Raw genomic sequence first — 15,381 nt, 5'->3', positions numbered from 1 at the left:
GGACTGGTTATTGCATGTTGTTGTTCTTGTCAAAAAGCCAGAATTCTGTTTTGATCGGGCTCTGTTCAGTTTCATCTAGCTGCTTTACATCCAGGTTTGGACACAATGCAGGCAATGTTTGAATCATTGGAGTCTGCGGGAGTGCAGTTTTCCAAGCAGAGTTGTGTCCTCAGCATACTGGTGCATTGTGATGCTGTTATCAGGGAGTGGAGTCCCGAGGGACTCCATGTAAAGGTTGAACATGGCTATAGGAAAGATGAAACCCTTGGACGTGGCCATGTGAAGTAAATATCATTGATTGGGTGAGTCGGAGGAGAACGAGTTAAGGGTATTCCCACTGTATCCCCTTTGTGATTGCAGGATGTAGTTGAGGGATGAATCACAATGGTGGTGGTGGCTAAGCGGTTCACCCATATCAGTAGGCGGGGGCATCTGTGGAATGTGAAAGCATTAGCATTAGTGATTAGCACTTTTCAGTTTGGGAAGGCTTGCAATAAATTCTCCCAATTCTCTTTGCAGAATTCCAAATTTAGATTGTAACGCATGGAAGTTGTAGGTCTCAATGCTAGAATCCGTTGCCATATTTTAGGATTTCAGAAAGACTTGAAAGCCTCCAGCTGACAAGATTTTAAAATGCTGTGTCACAAACTGATTTTATGGAATTAATTTCAATTTAAATAGTCCTTCCTTCTTTTAATCTCTATGTCGCAAATCAAGTGCACAGTTTTTGTAGTTATCTATGTTCCACATAAACTCTGATTGGGTAATCTCTTGTGAAATAATTTGTGAATTCATTTGAAAGAGAAAGTTAATTTCAACGTTTTTGCCCCTAATACAACTTTAATTCCAAAGTATTAAAAAGTCGCCAAACCTTCTGCTAGTCTGCGTACCCCTCATGATCCGTCACCAGCAGGAACAGCAGCAGAACCTGCAAACTGGGAATTTGGACAAAGTGTAATAGGGATTAGTGGAGGGGCAATACAACTTTAATGGGGCCCTGCCAAGTATCTAGCCAGCAATTATTGGGGGCACTGGAAAATAACAATTAGGACCTGGTGAAAGCCTTTTGTAAAAGAGTGTGGCAAAGCCAGTAAGATAGTCAGCCAGCAAACATTTTAAATTGAGAGTTAAGTTTCAAATCCTTCTTTGAGAAAGTACCAAATGCCTCGAGCTCAACAGCTTCCTCACTCAAATAGAACTCTGATTTTGATTTGTAGTTTTTTGTAAGTGGAAATAAATTCCCAAATTAGCTTGCATTTTGAACCCAAAACACAATTTCTAATGTTCCCCAGATGGAGCAGATGAGCAGTCATTCTGAATACTTTCTTGAGTTATTGAGTTTGTTTCCGTTGTAAGGAAATATACAGTCCTAATCCTAAATCAATTACAAAGAAGGCACAGTGCTTTCTAGTTGCACTAAATGTACATGAATATTTCCTGAATTTATCGTTTTTATTCCTGTTTTAGAATATTTCGGCCAGTTTACAAATAATTCCACTGTTCAAGCCCCTTTCTGTGAGTGCTTTTGTGAAGGCAAATGCAGAATTTCACATTATACATGATTTAACCTTATGTCCATGTCATGCCTCTAAACTCGTTCACACATTATGTGCACATGTAAACCTTTAGTGCTAGCATTCATTAAGGGACAAGTAACAAATTGTCACAACTAAGTTTCCTTCTCCTTCTAAGCAAACTCACATTCCAGAAAGTTATTCAATCATCAACTTTGTGGATCAAGGGAAAAATTGAGTCCTTTCCCTTGCTACAATTGCAGTGGCGGTAACTGTTCTAGGGCGCAGGGGCCCCGCCCCTCTAATTTACAAAGTTAAAATGCATTGCTTCGATCTTGCAATTCTAAGAGTATCTGGCTATCCTTCCCTAATGTGGAGCATGAGCAGAATCAGGCAGTGAAAAGCAGCCCACTGTGGATGTCCGGGCTTACCTATTCACAGCCCGAGGTTATTATAGCAAAGGGGGCTGCATCAACGATGAGAATGGTGCCAAAAGAATATGATATATTTCGGCAATGGACACTGACGCCCTGCATGATGTCATCTCCTCACATTTTGTTCTAGTTGGAATTCCTGTTTTTATAGTCCGTCTTCCATGTTTACTTTGACACTGCCTGCCCAATACCTTTTTGCCTGTGTACAGACAGAGCCCATGGAGGGGGTTTGTTTTTAATTTGAATGAATGTATTTAACGCTGTCAAAACTTTTTTTTTAGTTGTGTCCATTATTGAGCACACACGCTCCTGCAGTGTGTGTTGTGTTTCTCCCCTCGTGGTAGTGGGTGGGGGCCTGCAGCGCCTGCATGCACCTGTCTAAATAGACACTCACACCGCTATTGCCGTTGGGCGCGAACTGCCTAACTGTTCGCCCGCCCCTTTATTATATATAGACGCGCTCACGTCCGTTGATGTGAGCGCAACTTGCGTATTGCCCCCTCGCGCTCTAGCCGGAGGCTAGAGCGCTAACTGCAACATCCCTCTCCAACTTTAGTCCTTGACGGCAGTTCAGCTTCTAATTCGCGGCGTCATTTACTTGGCACGCAAAGTCTCTCAACCGGCTGCTGGGCCTGGGGTTCTCTCTTAGCTCATACCTTGAGGCCCCCCGAGGGGCCGGGGCTTGGGTTGCTGGTGCAGCTTCTTGTCCTGGTTCGCCCCCTGGGTGTTCGGTGTTGTCCGGATCAGTCCCTGGGCTGCCCCGTGGGATGGAGTTGGGCACACTCGCTGGGAGGGCCCCGGAGTCATGGTCTTCGTCGACTCCCGTAGCCTCCCGGTCGCCAGCAGGCCTCCTCACCACCTTGAACCATGATATGTTCCGGGTGACCAGATCTCTTCCCCGGCGCACCGTCACCATGGTCCCATGCCGGTCAACTACTCTCCAGTAGCCTCTTTCGTACCGTGTCTTGAACTTTCCTCCGGGCCGTCGCTCTCTTAGAACCACCGTATCTCCTATGTGGATCTCTCGTGGCACGACTCTTCGCGATTTGCTGACTCAGTCATTGCGTTCTTGGCGCCTCCGGAACGCACTCTCCTCATTGAATGGCGGTGCTGTCCAGCCTGGGGCGATTGGTAGTCCATCCCTGCGAGTTCAGTTGAACATTAGGGCCCAGGGCGCCTGGCGGGTGGAACAATGGGGAGTGCTGCGGTATTCCCCCAAGAATCGCTGCAGTTCTTGCTCCGGGTCTACCTGTTCGGACACAGCGATGCGCAGTATTTTGTTGATGGTACGCATGAACCGCTCTACCTCCCCATTGGCCTGGGGCCACTGCGGGGTGATGCGCCGATGGCGGATGCCATGTGATTTTAAGAGCTCCTCAAACTTGTGTCCTTGAAATGGGGGCCCATTGTCACTCTGCAGCTCCTCTGGGCATCTGAACATCCCAAACACATTTCCAGGGCTGGTCCCACGTGCACGAAGGCGGTGGACGGCAACGCCTCTGCTATCGGGTACTTCGAGTAGCTGTCGATGATTACTAACGTGATTCGCCCATCTGGCAGGCTCCCGAAGTCCACGCTGATTTTCTCCCACGGACTTCGTCCGTGCTCTTCGGTTATGATGTGAGCTGGTGGTTGGGCTCCGCTGGTTAGCTGGCATGATTGGCAGCTGCAAACGGTGTCATCTACATATTCGTCCATGCTCGGGAACCAGACTTTCTCCTCATCCTGGCCTTCATTCTCTCCGTCCCCTGGTGTCCTTTGTGGGCTAGCTGCGTGGCTCTTGTCCTGAGGGCAGCTGGGATGACAATTCTGGAGCCTCTTAGGATGAGTCCTCCTCTGGTTACACTCAGCTCGTGGCGTACTCTCCACATGTGTTGGAGGTCGTCTCTGTTCTCGTTGGACCATGAATTTGCTGTCTGTAGGAAGTGCTGCCACGAGCCTTCGAGGATGGTGCTTTTGACTTTGACCATTACTGGGTCGTGGGCGGCTGCCTCTTGAATCTCCTCTAGAGTTAAGGCACGGGGACACGTCAGCGCAGCCACCATGTTGAGGTGACCTTCCGCCTCCTCTTCACTGTCCGTTGGCGTGGGCTTGCTACCACTCTCTGGGTGTCGGGACAGGAAGTCCGCTGGGTTTTTAGCCCCTGGCCGATATACTACGCTTAGGTGATACGGTTGAAGGCCAATAGCCCATCGTTCTATCCATGGGGGCGGGTGTGGCGCTGTCCCTCGGAATAGTGGTACTAGCGGCTGATGGTCTGTCACCACTGTGAATGGGTGTCCGCATACGTACAAATGGAAGTGACGGCAGCTCCATCGGATCGCCAGAGCTTCACGCTCGATTTGGGAGTATCGTTTCTCTATGTCTGTGAGGGCCTTGCTAGCATACGCTAGAGCTACCCACTGGCCTGGTTCTTGTTCTTGCGTCAGGACCGCCCCTAGCCCCACAGGACTCGCATCCACCAGGATCTCGGTCTTTTTGCTCGGGTCAAAGTAGACCAGTGTGGTTTGGTCCAGTAGTGCCCCTTTGATCGCCTCAAACGCTGCCTCCTCGGTGTTGGTCCACTGCCACATTGCGTCTGTCTTGGTGAGATGCCTGAGAGGTTCGGCCAGGGTGGCCAGATTCGGGATGAATCTCCCACAATAAGTGGCCATCCACAGGAAGCTGCGGACTTTGGCCACTGACGCTCTCTTTCGCTAAGGTGAGCTGGTGGTAGCCCGCGTTTAGGTCTAGTTTCGAGAACCATCGGGCACCGTTTAGATCCGACACGATGTCATCCATGGTCGGAGTGAAATGCCTCTCCCGTTTGATGGCTTTGTTAGGGAGGCGCATGTCGATGCACAGCCAGATCTTCCCAGGTTGTCGTGGTTTTTCAGCTATCACCATTGTGGGCCCTGTGACCTTCTCAATCACTCCTTGTTCCTCCAGCCTTTGGAGCTCCTCCTCTACCAGCGGGCGTAAGTGGAATGGAATTTGCCTGTGCCTGAGGGCTGTCGGTTGTACCGCGGGGTCGATGTGGAGGCGTATCGGTGGCCTCTTGATCTTCCCTAGTCCTGAGAATAGGCCTTGGAATGTTTCCAACAGGTCTTCGACTTGCCTGTCCTGGACCATCTGGAGGAACGTGATGAGCCCTAGATCCTCTGCGGCATGCCCGCTGAGCAATGTGTCCACTTCTTGGTCGATTACGTGAATGTCAATGACAATTTCTGATTGTCCCGACTGCACCGCTACCGTCATCTTGCCTTTTAGCGGAAGCGGCGTGTCACTTCCTTAGGCGTATATCTTGGCCTTGGATCGTCGGAGCTCAGGCCTTGGCCTGAGGCGGTTATACTGCTGTACACCCATCACTGTTACGGACGCGCCTGTGTCGATCACGGCATTCACTTCCGATCCGGCTATGAGTATGTCGCACCGTGGCTGCGGTCATCTGGTACTCTTTAGGGCCTTGGTGAACGACACAAGGTACATTTCATCTTCATCGTCGGACTCTGTGCTTGAGTCTTGATAGCCCTTGGTCTGTCCCCTCCTGGGCTTCGGCTTTGACGACAGCGACGTTTGTGATCGCTGTCTCACCAGCTTCCTCAGCGGCCTGTCCCGCTTGAGTCCGCTTCTCTGCGCTTTCCTCCGGCAGACTGACGCAAAATGGTTGTCGATGCCGCAGTTGGTGCATGTTTTCCCTCTAGCCGGGCATGCTTTGAGTGGGTGGTCGTCATACCCGCAGTATCCACACTGCCGGGCTTGAGCCGGGGCCCGCCGGGCCCGGGGCTTCTGTGGCCTTTCTTTCGCTCGCACCGCGTCCGTCTTTTCTACCTTCACATCTACCCCTTTATCGGCACCCTTGACTAAGGCTTGGTCCATCTCTTCATCTCGCGCCGCTGACAAGTCATGTGTTCTGGCCAGGACCAGGATCTCGTTCATCGTGATGTTGGGTTGGCGAAGTATCAGCCCTCGAAGCGTCTTACTCCTGATTCCTAGTATTATTTGCGCCCGGATCTCTTCTTTGGCCCTGTCCTCTACGAGGTGCGTGTCTGCGAGGGCTCTTAGCCTCGTGTGGAAAGCATCCACTGATTCCCCTTCGCGCTGCTTCGCTTGGCGTAGTTTAAAGTGTTCATAGTCTGGGTTGACCTGGGGGTCGAAGTGCGCATTCAGAGCCGCTACTGCTGCCGGGTAGTCATCTGGGTTCCCCGTGTTAGGCAGGTGCTTAAACAGCAGGTACACTTCTTCCCCCGCGTAGTGGAGGAGGAGGGATCGTTTCACTGCTCCATCCGTCTCCCTTGACCCAATAAAATAGTTCTCTAGCCTGCCCAGCCAGGTCTGCCATCGCGGGACAGCTGTCGTGGGGTCAGCGGCTTCGCTGAACGGAGGCAAGACCCCTGACGCGGGGTGATGCTGGGCCGGCCTGTTCTGTGTCGCTCATTATGGCGTCGAAATACCACCCACGTGCTTGCCGTGACTACAGTGGTCCTCCACTCACTTGATTTGCCGGTGGCTCGTTACAGGCAGGTTCAGTGCGCTGCACCGCCAGGCGAGGCCTTCCCAGGCTCGAGGGGTGTGTCCGCTGCTCAGAGGCCGGTGGCGTGGGTTACCAGGGCTGCTCAGATCTCTGAAATTGAAGCAGGGGCCCACCTTCGTCGCCAGTGTTGTGTTTCTCCCCTCGTGGTAGTGGGTGGGGGCCTGCAGCGCCTGCATGCACCTGTCTAAGGCCTGGCGCGCGCGGTGCGCAATAAATAGACACTCACACCGCTATTGCCGTTGGGCGCGAACTGCCTAACTGTTCGCCCGCCCCTTTATTATATATTGACGCGCTCACGTCCGTCGACGTGAGCGCAACTTGCGTATTGCCCCCTTGCGCTCTAGCCGGAGGCTAGAGCGCTAACTGCAACAGTGTGCAGACCGTAAAGTTACAAGCTGAGCGTTAGGTCCTCTGCAGCAACAGCACGCATAGACTAGAGGTAATAATCCTGACAGTGAGATGTCTTCATTTAATGTGCTGGATTTCACATTTCACACAACGGCCTGAGTGTCTTTATCTGGAAGTTTGGATTCCTTTAGTACGACTCTCTAGCTTGCCGTTTTTTAACTTCCCTTCTTTCGCTCTGCTTCCTTGTCTTCAATTGTTTTTGCTTAAGCATATATTGCCTTTTCCTCAGCTTACCGTCCAGTGTTTGTATGATGTCATCACTTTTAAGTAGAGTAGAACACCCTTTACCATGAAATGTGTAAAACTGCACGTCTGTGTGTATGTAAGATTGTATGTTTGCATATATACACAAGTAAGCCTGTGTGATTGGATTCTTTATCACGCTGCTGCTCAAAACATATTCAAAGTTCCCCACATACTGCTGGAAAAAGGTGAAAACTACAAGTATACCAAAACAGCTTCCACCACTACTGTAGTATTGCATTCAAACATTGGGCACTAGGACCTCCTCGGCTGAGGAGGCAGGTTGAGGGTGGGATAAGGGAGGAGGCGGAGTCATGCCCTGGGAAAGGGCAGTTGAGAGAAGGAATCAGTTAAGGAAGGTAGCAATAAAGAAGGTTAAGAGAATCCTGACCCTGCATCTGTGTCCTCTGTGGCCAGGACACTACAACGACCATAAGCAGCATCCTTGTCTTGCCAATAAATATACACAGTTATGTATCTATGCAACAATCACTTTATTTAAGACAGGAGTTTCTGATGCTTGAGTATACAATGCAAAATTATATTTTCTGTAATTGCTTGTTTACCACATACTGCCATCCTGGAGTAACACTGTTGGCTTGCACATTTATAGAATGGTTTGTTTACTGATTAAAGGTAAACAAAGGAACATTCTACTGTTTAACCCTTTCGATGCTTGTGACGGAGCGGTTCCGTAATGCGCGTCGGTCGCGCGGTGCGGATGACGGAACCACTCCATCACGGCCACGCCCGCGCAAGAACCCTTCAGCACAGCGCGGTAATCCGCGCCGCGCTGAAGGGTTTAAAGGGTGCACATCTTACATTAGAATTCTGGGGCATTATGGCAGATCTTTTTGGTGCACTAAAAAAGCTCCTATATATTTATACATATGTGTGTGTGCGTGAATATATATATATTCACTGAAAAAACCATAGGTTTCAGGGGTGTTATAGTTAGCTGGACTTTTCACTTGTACAAAACCATTGAAATTCCCCCGTTATAGTTAGTTCAGCTAACTATAGCTCGCGCGCCCGCAATGCACTGCTGATGACGTCACATATTACATCACTCATGACATGGTCAGTGACATCACTCATGACATCACTGATGACATCTCAAATGACATCACTGAGGACATCACTGATTACATCATCCAGTGAATGTGTGTTTTTCTGAAAATTAAATATGTTTTATATATGTATATCTCAAGGTCGATGGAAGAATAAATGGGTATATAAGTGTCTAAATGGATGATTTGTTTTTGAAAAATTGATTGTGTAACTGACTGATTAAGTGTATCATAGTGAATACATGGCTTAGTGAGTAATGTTTAAATATGTAAATATCTGTATCAGTCTCTCACTTTGTGTATAAGTGGCTGCATGGGTTGGTGAGTAGCTACATGGGTGTCTATATAGGTTATTAGTTGGTTTTTTGAGTATCAGTCTGAGTGTCTGCATGCTTCGGTGGGGGGTATTACGTAGTGCATAGGTGCATGAATGAGTGACTCACTGTTTGTATGGGTTGAACACAGCATGTGTGCAGGACTGTATGGGTGGATGAGTGTGTGTATGGGTGTGTTAGTGAGTGAATGACTGTCTCAATAGTGTCTTTATGAGTAACTACATATGTTTTAAACTAGTATATGTGACTATTGGTGTATATATGTGAGTATATGTGAGAGTGAGAGATTGAAAGAGTTCCTGTATGAATAAGTATGTGTTTCTATAAGTGATTGTTTAAAAGACTAAGTATGTGTAAGTTTCCGTAGAAGTAAGTATGGTGGTGTGTGTATAACTGTATATGCAAGTAAATGTATGTTTGATTCTTTATTAGCATGAGTGACTATGTGTGTGAGTAACTCTATGGATGAGTGGCATTGTGTAACAGGATGTATAGGTGTATGAGTACATATGATGAGTGAGTACATGTATGAGTGACTGTATAGGACTGTTGGTGAATGAGTGGATGTGTATGTGGATCTTAGAATTACTGAAGAGGTTGTTGTAACTGGTATTAGTATGTCCATTGTTTTGAAAATTTTAGTCTCTATTTTTGAATGTGTGTATCAAAGGTTATATTAGGGTGAGAGGAGGTCTGCCACTCTATCACAAGGATGATGTCATCAGTGATGTCATCAGTGATGTCATTTGAGATGTCATCAGTGATGTCATGAGTGATGTCACTGACCATGTCATGAGTGATGTAATATGTGACGTCATCAGCAGTGCATTGCGGGCGCGCGAGCTATAGTTAGCTGAACTAACTATAACGGGGGAATTTCAATGGTTTTGTACAAGTGAAAAGTCCAGCTAACTATAACACCCCTGAAACCTATGGTTTTTTCAGTGAATTTCTGAGGTTTTTTAAATGCTAATTCCTAACTATAACGTGCCTGAAACCTATGGTTTTTTCTGTGAATTTCAAAGGTTTTTTAAATGCTAATTTCTAACTATGCCTACAGAGATAGGACATGTGAAGAAAGAAGAAAAAATGCACAGAAAGAAACAAAAGAAGTGCAGAAAGAAGCAACAGAAGTCCTCAAATACGAAGATAAGTGCAGGAAGAAGGATAACGTGCAGAAAGAACAAAAAGAAGAGCAGAAAGAAGCCTTGTTGCAAAATCATCCTGTACCCTCAACTTTTTCAGACGGATACTGGTGGTAACTGAGTCTGACTAACCAGTCCTAGAGCCAGTGCTATGTTAAAAGACACTTAGAATACAGTGAAAACACCTACATACACTAGGGAACAATTTGCGTTGGGGTCCCCCTGTGATTAGCATGACCTCCTCTGTAAGCCCCTAGTATATAATAGGGCATGGGGATTAAAACTACCTCTTAAAACAGGCCACAGGGCGTTTTTGCACACGTTAACTCAGGCCCCGTCCCCTCCATTCACCACTGTGTAAACACGCCCTGTGTCCATTTTTAGTTGGGAGATTAAGTTCATTTGAATCCTGAGGGTCCCTAGGGTCCAACTAGCCCACTAGGTACCTCCAGTAAGTGCCACAGAGCTGCGTTGCAGAGAGGTGTAAAAAGTGGCACGGCCTGGACCACCTCTCTGCAATGCAGCTCAGTGGCGCTTACTGGAAGCACTTGGTGGGCTAGTTAGCCCCCAGGGGCCCTCAGTATTGAAGGGAAATTATATCCCCAATTTAAAACGTGCCATAGTGCGTGTTTGCACACGTCACCTCAGGCCCCGTCCCCTCCCTTCACCACTGTGTAAACGCGCCCTGTGGCTGTTCTAAGTTGAGAGATTAAGTCCCCTTGAATCCTAAGGGTCCCTAGGGTCAAACTAGACCACTAGGTACCTCCAGTAAGCGCCACAGAGCTGCGTTGCAGAGAGGTGTAAAAAGGGGCTTGGCCTCAGAACACCTAGCTGCAGCGCAGCTCCCTGGCGCATACTGGAGATGCCTGTTGGGGGCGCGTTTGCAGAGTGCTGCACGGAGGGGGCATGGCCTCCGGCACGATGCTAGTCTTTTATTTATTTTAGTTTTTTAAGAAGGGGGGCTGTTTGGTTTGGTTTGCCCTGATGACCCCATCCCCCAGGGCCAGTCTCCTAATTATATTTTTTGACCCCAATCCCCAGGGCCGGCCACTGTTTTTTATTATTTTTAAAAAATATATATTCATAGACACACCTAGGACATGCTGGACAAACCGTACGTACCTATCACCATGACGATTTGCGTGATATTCATTAAAAGGCGACTATGCATGCAATGAATCCACGTGGAATGTATTTACACCACTAGTGAAGCTCTGACATGTCTGATGCCCTACCGTGCCTAATCCTGGTAGACACCCTTGTCGTTTATTTATACAAACATGGGTAGCTATTGACGGGCACATTTAATACACATGCACACCAAGCCATTCAAAGGGGATTCGACAAAAATTCGACCAAAACTATGCAAGAAACCCCCCTCACGGTTAATAAAACACACATCCACTGCCGGATGTGTAATACTTTTTATTTTACTCTCTGGAAAGGGGACGAACATCACTTGAGAGTCACAGCGTGCTCCTGACAGAGCCCAATGCTGTGTTACACCCACCATTGCCTGCCGAGTGCCACACACCTCTGTGTTGTATTCCACTAGCTAGTGCATATGCTATGACACTCTCTAGCCCATGTGCACTGTAACACCACCCCGTGAATATGTCATGCCACACTTGTCTTCGCACGGGTTATATTGCCCCATCTAACGTGCCTTTCTCGATGCCTATGTTATAACGCACAGTGCTATGCCATACATATTACAATCTGGGATCCATATCTTTGTCACAGTGCATATGCAACGTTACACTCCCCAGCACATATTTTATATTACAACTTTAGAGACTAGTTAGGTTACACAACACTGCCCTGTGCATATTACACTCCAAGGCGCATATCGCATAGCACGCGCTAGTGCCTGTGCTATCTCGCGCTCTCCAATGAATCTGTCATTGCGCACAATGTATTGCATATTATATTTCACGCCCGGTTCATCTTATATCACACTTTTTGGTGCATAGTTTATACCATACACTATATCTAGTTTTCATTTTCAATCGTGCTCTCAGGACTATGTTCTATATAACACTGTGTTCACCTACCCTTTTCACGGGCATTACATTTTGCGATAGGGGGTGGAGGGTCAGGGGGTGTTTCTGCCAAGTGAGCCCGGAGTCGCAGTCACAAACGTCCTCTTCTTCCTGAATAAAAGTGAGAATATGCTGCATACTTGTTCATATTTTAAGTAGTTCGCACAGACACAATGTTTTAAAAACAATAAAGTTCCTAATACCCGCCTTCTCTGAACAGTTAGCTTGCTGCCCCATCCCCTTCCTCCCTATCCTCTGTTGTGTGAATCCATGGACTAGCCTCCTCCCTCCTGCCATGCATGGTCTGATGTGCTGCCACTGCCCTCAATTTAGTATGATGTACCAGTCCACTCCTCCTGCCCTCCATTGCCCAATTCTATGCCCCATCATTGACCTCCTGCTTAAACTCTGTGCTTAGCTTGCTGCCCCTATTCTCCTTCCCCCTGCCCTCCGATGTCTTTGTGCATGCCCCTGCTCCATCCTTTTTGCCCACCATGTCCCATGGACCTGCCACTCCTATCTACTCTGAGTGTTCTGTTGAGCTGCCACTCCCCTCCCACCTGCCTAGCATTGTCAGATGACTGTAACCTGTCCCTGCCACCTCCACCCTGCCTGTCCACATGCCATGCCCCTATCCTCTTCCTCCTGTCCTACATGGTCCATTGTACTGCCACACCCTTCTGCCCTCCCTGGTCTGTTGTGCTGCAACTGCTCCTCCTGCCTGCCCCGTGTGGTCTGTTGTGAGGTCCCTTCCCCTGAACTTTCTTGTCTGTGCACAGGTCCTGACCCTCCCTTCTATCCTCCATCGTCCTTTGTGCATGCCCCTCCACCCTCCTTCTTGCCCATCATAGCCATTGTGCTGCCACTAACCCTCCCACTTGCCATGCATGGTCTTCTGTGCTGCCATGGCCCCTCCCACCTTCCCTGTGTGGTCAGTTAGCTGCCCCTGACCCCCTCCCACCTTCCCTCCATGGTCTGTGTGTATGCCATCACAGTCTCACTGTTGCTCTTCATGGTGTGTCTTGCTTCTAGTGCCCATCCTGCCTGACCTCCATGGCTATCTTGCTGCTCCTGCCCTGCCCCCTTGCCCCCAGCCCTACTCCCTCCCTCCTGGCTTGTCTGTTCCATTGTAATGCCCCTGATCCGTCCCTCCTGCCCTTTATGGTCTGTTATGCTGCAGCTTTCTCTCCTGTCTGTCCATTATGGTCAGCTAGCTACCATTGCCTCTTGCCCCTCTGTTCTCTGTTGTCCATGTGCATGGTCCTGTCCCCTCCCTCTTGCTTTCTATGGATTGTTGTGCTGCACTCCCGTCCTGCATGCCCTGTGTGGTGTATTGTGCTGCTGCAAACCCTGATGCCTGCCCTGCAGGGTCAGTTTGGTGCACCTCTCCATGTCCCTCCTGTCCTCTGTTATCCAAGTCCATGTCCCTATCCCATTTCCTTCCATGATCCAATGTACCATACTTGCGAACATTTTGAACTTGGTAAGAGGGAGATTTTGAAAAAAAACTGGGGTATTGATTTTCCCCTTTGAGTTACATTGAAAAAGAGGATATTGTAGACAGGAGACAGATCAAATAAAGCCCATTTGAGCTTAAAAACATTGGACGTTTCCTGGCTGAATCGGGTCTGTTGGCATGTATGGTTGTACTACCATTGCCTCTTCCTTCTGCCCACAATGGTCTATTACATTGCCACAGCCTTGAAGGAGGGTAGATTTTGTATCACAGGGGGCCCCTGGCCCGTTCTGTCCACACCTGAAGTATGAGACCCTTGTCCTTGCCCTGCCAGCTGCATTTGTAGGCCGTATTAAATTGACCAGCGGGTCCTGTGTTGCTATATAATTATCCTGAGACATCCTTACCACTCAGCCAGCATAAAACCCCTGTGTAGGCCCTTCTGTTCAATATGTAGGCCTCTTTGTTAAATTGACCATAGCTCTGCAATTTTAGTGTATAGCAGTCTGAAGGCAGGTCTGCGAGGCCTTCTGATCCAAACTAGTAGCCCCCACCCTACCCGAGTGCTCCGTGCTCGGTATCAAAGTTCAACATCCCCCTGAAGCTGTCGACATACAGTAGGCTGCATCCTGGACTGGTACTTGCTTCCTGGGCAGGTTTCCCGCTTTTAAGGAAGTGGCAACCGCAGAGCGTCAAGTTAGGAGAACTGAGGAGATTTTATACATGAATATATTGAATTCCCGTACAATACCCATTATTTTCTGCTTGCTCTATGGAACTTACGATAAGCGATTGGCCTGAGAGACTGACCTTTTCACCCAGTCAATTGTCAGCATTAAGTGGGTAAATGACGAAATGTCTGGTAAAATCTGCAGACGAAGCTTTTGGGTAGCATACGTAGGTAGATGTAGCGTGCAAAGGAGCCCACAAAATGATATAAAAAGGAGCACCCACAGATATCGACGGACTACCTCGCCGTCTCTATGTAGGTTAACAGGCAGTGCAGGTTTTCCCCAAGAGCTGGGAGCTCTTGTCTTCCTTTGCTTAAAATGTCTTGCTCTGCTTTGCTTGAAGTATCTTATTCTATTTTACCTATATGAAATGTCATGTTATGTTTAACCATTGTTCTCTTTACTTTTGCATTTAAAAGATTTTGTATTGTAATTGCAGGAATGCTTTCTCTAAGAGTAAACGTGAGTGTTCCTAGGTAACATTTTCCTTGGTGTAACTTGTTTCTCATGATGCATTTATAGATGTGTTTTCTCTCTCTCTCTGTCAGTACATTAATTGAGATACAGAGAATATTATGACAGCTGTATGATTATCTGGATTCTGTATTTTGTACTTTATGTCTCTATTCTGCGGTTTCTTTGAAGTTGCATCTTCTCATTAAACTGCCATTGTATTCTGCCTCCAATTCCATGTCTCATATGTCTGTTTTCTTCATTTTTGGAGCAAGCGTTCCTAGGCACCCCGGCTCAAATTAAGGTGCCCCTTTTGTCCCTGACTCACTCTCCTGCTCAGTTCTGTGGTGGCTCCCGGGGATCTGGGGACCGCCCCTAGCTTCCTTGACCCGTAATAGATCTTCCCTCCAACAGCCTCTCTTGCAAGTCCTGTATTGTTGGTTTGTTGCCCCTGCCCCCCTTTCCACTGCCCTCCATAGTCTGTTGTGCTTCCACGGCCCTTCCTGCCTGCTCAGTGTGGTTAAATTGTTGCCTTTGCACCCTCCTACCTGCCTTCAATTTTCAGAGTCCGTGCCCCTGGCCTCTGCCTCTCAACAGTATCCTAATGAACAACTAGATTGCTAACATTCTATATTTATTACAAAAGTGTGGAACGCCTGACATCATCTTGATGTAATCAAAACTGTAATACCTAGAGCATTTCCTTTAGAAATTACATATATGAGAGGGTCTTATTGGCATCAAAATTATGGTTAGTGCTCTCAAAGACTAAAATAAGGACATATTTTCTGAGTTTTCAAATAGCGACAAAGCACTTTTAAATTATTTGTTATCTTTATGTTTTTTTATCCAGTTGACCACTTGATTAAATGTTGCTCTTAGGGGAGAGGATGTGGTGTTACTTCCGGAACTGCAGACTTTGCAACTGGGGAACCAGGTTGCAGTTTCTGCTTCAGCTCGACATTCTGTGATTCTGGTCAAATCACTTAGTCTCCCCATGTCTACAACCAAAATGAATTTGTTCTTGTGTGATGTAA

At 47.8% G+C, this 15,381-nt stretch overlaps 1 protein-coding gene across 1 annotated transcript in view; it reads left to right on the top strand.

Annotated features, from left to right (window-relative positions):
* LOC146790040 (alpha-N-acetylgalactosaminidase-like) overlaps positions 1-15,381 on the top strand; it is a 148,629-nt gene that overhangs the window by 113,743 nt on the left and 19,505 nt on the right. The window lies entirely within an intron of this gene.

Source organism: Triturus cristatus, chromosome 10 (genome assembly GCF_964204655.1).
Source record: "Triturus cristatus chromosome 10, aTriCri1.1, whole genome shotgun sequence".
Taxonomy (NCBI): Eukaryota; Metazoa; Chordata; class Amphibia; order Caudata; family Salamandridae; genus Triturus; species Triturus cristatus.
Note: the sequence above shows the minus strand (reverse complement) of the source record. Positions and strands in the feature narration are given on the sequence as shown.